Source organism: Schistocerca americana, unplaced genomic scaffold, assembly GCF_021461395.2.
Source record: "Schistocerca americana isolate TAMUIC-IGC-003095 unplaced genomic scaffold, iqSchAmer2.1 HiC_scaffold_456, whole genome shotgun sequence".
Classification (NCBI taxonomy): domain Eukaryota; kingdom Metazoa; phylum Arthropoda; class Insecta; order Orthoptera; family Acrididae; genus Schistocerca; species Schistocerca americana.
The window spans coordinates 27,501-32,500 of NW_025726188.1; the positions used below are offsets into that span (position 1 = coordinate 27,501).

The window sequence follows — 5,000 nt, forward strand, 5'->3', positions numbered from 1 at the left end:
GTGCCTTAACCTAACCCGTATTGTGCCTTAACCTAACCCGTATTGTGCCTTAACCTAACCCACGTTGTGCCTTAACCTAACCCACGTTGTGCCTTAACCTAACCCACGTTGTGCCTTAACCTAACCCACGTTGTGCCTTAACCTAACCCACGTTGTGCCTTAACCTAACCCACGTTGTGCCTTAACCTAACCCACGTTGTGCCTTAACCTAACCCGTATTGTGCCTTAACCTAACCCGTATTGTGCCTTAACCTAACCCGTATTGTGCCTTAACCTAACCCGTATTGTGCCTTAACCTAACCCGTATTGTGCCTTAACCTAACCCGTATTGTGCCTTAACCTAACCCGTATTGTGCCTTAACCTAACCCGTATTGTGCCTTAACCTAACCCGTATTGTGCCTTAACCTAACCCACGTTGTGCCTTAACCTAACCCACGTTGTGCCTTAACCTAACCCACGTTGTGCCTTAACCTAACCCACGTTGTGCCTTAACCTAACCCACGTTGTGCCTTAACCTAACCCACGTTGTGCCTTAACCTAACCCACGTTGTGCCTTAACCTAACCCATATTGTGCCTTAACCTAACCCATATTGTGCCTTAACCTAACCCATATTGTGCCTTAACCTAACCCATATTGTGCCTTAACCTAACCCATATTGTGCCTTAACCTAACCCATATTGTGCCTTAACCTAACCCATATTGTGCCTTAACCTAACCCATATTGTGCCTTAACCTAACCCATATTGTGCCTTAACCTAACCCATATTGTGCCTTAACCTAACCCATATTGTGCCTTAACCTAACCCATATTGTGCCTTAACCTAACCCATATTGTGCCTTAACCTAACCCATATTGTGCCTTAACCTAACCCGTATTGTGCCTTAACCTAACCCGTATTGTGCCTTAACCTAACCCGTATTGTGCCTTAACCTAACCCGTATTGTACCTTAACCTAACCCGTATTGTGCCTTAACCTAACCCGTATTGTGCCTTAACCTAACCCGTATTGTGCCTTAACCTAACCCGTATTGTGCCTTAACCTAACCCGTATTGTGCCTTAACCTAACCCGTATTGTGCCTTAACCTAACCCGTATTGTGCCTTAACCTAACCCGTATTGTGCCTTAACCTAACCCGTATTGTGCCTTAACCTAACCCGTATTGTGCCTTAACCTAACCCGTATTGTGCCTTAACCTAACCCGTATTGTGCCTTAACCTAACCCGTATTGTGCCTTAACCTAACCCGTATTGTGCCTTAACCTAACCCACGTTGTGCCTTAACCTAACCCACGTTGTGCCTTAACCTAACCCACGTTGTGCCTTAACCTAACCCACGTTGTGCCTTAACCTAACCCACGTTGTGCCTTAACCTAACCCACGTTGTGCCTTAACCTAACCCACGTTGTGCCTTAACCTAACCCACGTTGTGCCTTAACCTAACCCACGTTGTGCCTTAACCTAACCCACATTGTGCCTTAACCTAACCCATATTGTGCCTTAACCTAACCCATATTGTGCCTTAACCTAACCCATATTGTGCCTTAACCTAACCCATATTGTGCCTTAACCTAACCCATATTGTGCCTTAACCTAACCCATATTGTGCCTTAACCTAACCCATATTGTGCCTTAACCTAACCCATATTGTGCCTTAACCTAACCCATATTGTGCCTTAACCTAACCCATATTGTGCCTTAACCTAACCCATATTGTGCCTTAACCTAACCCATATTGTGCCTTAACCTAACCCATATTGTGCCTTAACCTAACCCATATTGTGCCTTAACCTAACCCATATTGTGCCTTAACCTAACCCATATTGTGCCTTAACCTAACCCATATTGTGCCTTAACCTAACCCATATTGTGCCTTAACCTAACCCATATTGTGCCTTAACCTAACCCATATTGTGCCTTAACCTAACCCATATTGTGCCTTAACCTAACCCATATTGTGCCTTAACCTAACCCATATTGTGCCTTAACCTAACCCATATTGTGCCTTAACCTAACCCATATTGTGCCTTAACCTAACCCATATTGTGCCTTAACCTAACCCATATTGTGCCTTAACCTAACCCATATTGTGCCTTAACCTAACCCATATTGTGCCTTAACCTAACCTATATTGCGCCTTAACCTAACCCATGTTGCGCCTTAACCTAACCTATGTTGCGCCTTAACCTAACCTATGTTGCGCCTTAACCTAACCTACGTTGCGCCTTAACCTAACCTATATTGCGCCTTAACCTAACCTATATTGCGCCTTAACCTAACCTATATTGCGCCTTAACCTAACCTATATTGCGCCTTAACCTAACCTATATTGCGCCTTAACCTAACCTATATTGCGCCTTAACCTAACCTACGTTGCGCCTTAACCTAACCCACGTTGCGCCTTAACCTAACCCACGTTGCGCCTTAACCCAACCCACGTTGCGCCTTAACCCAACCCACGTTGCGCCTTAACCCAACCCACGTTGGGCCTTAACCCAACCCACGTTGCGCCTTAACCCAACCCACGTTGGGCCTTAACCCAACACACGTTGGGCCTTAACCCAACACACGTTGGGCCTTAACCCAACACACGTTGGGCCTTAACCCAACACACGTTGGGCCTTAACCCAACACACGTTGGGCCTTAACCCAACACACGTTGGGCCTTAACCCAACACACGTTGGGCCTTAACCCAACACACGTTGGGCCTTAACCCAACACACGTTGGGCCTTAACCCAACACACGTTGGGCCTTAACCCAACACACGTTGGGCCTTAACCCAACACACGTTGGGCCTTAACCCAACACACGTTGGGCCTTAACCCAACACACGTTGGGCCTTAACCCAACACACGTTGGGCCTTAACCCAACACACGTTGGGCCTTAACCCGCTCTGTAATTGTCATACGACGCGTTAAATTAGTGTAGTGTTGCCTAACTGCAACCCCCGCAATATAGTTTGCTACTCGCACTGCCTGGTCCCCAGTGTATCGCTTCATGTTAAACACCTTGCAGCGATACACTGTAATGTGGATGGCAGCAGGACGTACATGCTCAATGCCCTTCGCAGTTGTTCATTGGCATTCGCATGGCGAAGCACTTAGCCTACGCTGTGGTACGGCCTGTGTCAACTGTCCGCTGATGTTGTACGTCCAAATCACACACTGTACTGCACATTGGTCCTCATGTACTGAATGATACATCGTGGTACATGTGACCGTACAACGACTGCGCCAACAACGGCGAACCATGCGGTCCAACTGTTGTGCACTCAGCTATGTGTCGTCTCCCTATAAGAGCCGGATTGCAGTGTGGTATGCCCTGGATGGCGATCAGCATGAGCCGTCTGTTGATGTAGTGGCGCGTGTTGTCAGACGTAGTCGTCTCTTCTCACACACCGTGACAGCATGGTGCACTGCGTTCCACATCTGCGACATGCGACAGAGGCCGGTTGACAGTCGTTCGCGCAATGGACATCGCATACGTACGGGGGCCACCTTCCACGTGTTCGCGAAGCGTGCACATGTTGTTGCGTGTATGTGGGCAGACATAGTGTGTCGTGACACCTGACACAGGCATGCAACAATCGTTGAATTTGCAAATGGCGATGGACGTCTACGTTTGCTGGTGACGTTACGCAAATGAACAACTGGTAAACCGTTGTGGTGCGGTTGTTCTCGCTAGAGGTGAATCAGTGATGGCGACGATCGGTTGAGCTACCAACCGGTTGTTTCAGCGATACCCACCATGCCCACGAACGTGAATGGCATGTGGGTGTGAAGCGATACGCGGCGGTGGCTGGGTGGGACCGTCCCCGGCCGGTGAGGGGGGGCCTCCCGGCGTGCTGGCCGCGCGGTGCGTGGGCGCACGCGCTACAGCCGGCTGGTGGGGGCGGCCAGTGGCAGGCGCGCCGGCCGACGGAGGCGGCAGGCGGCGCAGCTGCGCGCCGGCGCACCCTGCACGCGGCGCCGTGCGGCCAAAGTAGGTCCTCGCGGGCCCGGTGCGAAGCGCGGTGGACATCTGCAGTGTGCTGGTCCGATTGAGGACTGTGTGCGCTGAGGATGCGCCGCCGCCCGGCGCTCGGCGCCGCGACGCCGTCTGCTGCTCGGTCGCCTCTGCGGTTCTCGCAGGTGGTTTGTATCGCAGCTGTGCGGACGTGTTGGCGCGTGCGCTGTGCTGGGAGAGTTCGCTTCGGCACCCAAGTGGGGCTTTTGTCCTTCTGTGGCGCTGGCGTTGGAGCTGCCGGCCACCGTAGGTGGCGCGTGTTGTCTCCCGCCGGCAATGCCACGACAGCACGCTCCCGGGCCTCTGTCGGCAGCGGCAAGCTCAGTTGGGAGCACGGGTGGTCGCACCTAAAGCGTCTACTCGCCAAACTCCGGGCGATTGCGCCTCTCTCGAACCCGACCAAGTACTTAGGACGGCGCTGCGCGCCGCCGGGACCTGAGAGGGTTTCGAGGTGTATCGTGCAGGGGAGCTCAGCCTCCTCCTGTTTGCAGAATAATTGAGCGGACGCTTGCGTGTTCGCGCGGGCCCCCGGGACACACTCCCGGGCGGCCGGCTGCTCAGCTCTAGTTGACGCAGCTCCCTGGTTGATCCCGCCAGTAGTCATATGCTTGTCTCAAAGATTAAGCCATGCATGTCTCAGTACAAGCCGCATTAAGGTGAAACCGCGAATGGCTCATTAAATCAGTTATGGTTCCTTAGATCGTACCCACGTTACTTGGATAACTGTGGTAATTCTAGAGCTAATACATGCAAACAGAGTCCCGACCAGAGATGGAAGGGACGCTTTTATTAGATCAAAACCAATCGGTCGGCTCGTCCGGTCCGTTTGCCTTGGTGACTCTGAATAACTTTGGGCTGATCGCACGGTCCTCGTACCGGCGACGCATCTTTCAAATGTCTGCCTTATCAACTGTCGATGGTAGGTTCTGCGCCTACCATGGTTGTAACGGGTAACGGGGAATCAGGGTTCGATTCCGGAGAGGGAGCCTGA

General features: G+C 51.6%; 1 non-coding gene across 1 annotated transcript in view; it reads left to right on the forward strand.

Annotated features, from left to right (window-relative positions):
• The first annotated feature begins 4,586 nt into the window (after nt 1-4,586).
• LOC124583342 overlaps nt 4,587-5,000 on the forward strand; it is a 1,910-nt gene continuing 1,496 nt past the window's right edge. Inside the window, exon 1 of the ribosomal RNA XR_006974186.1 lies at nt 4,587-5,000. This exon is cut by the window's right edge and continues 1,496 nt beyond it. This is a non-coding gene — a ribosomal RNA (small subunit ribosomal RNA).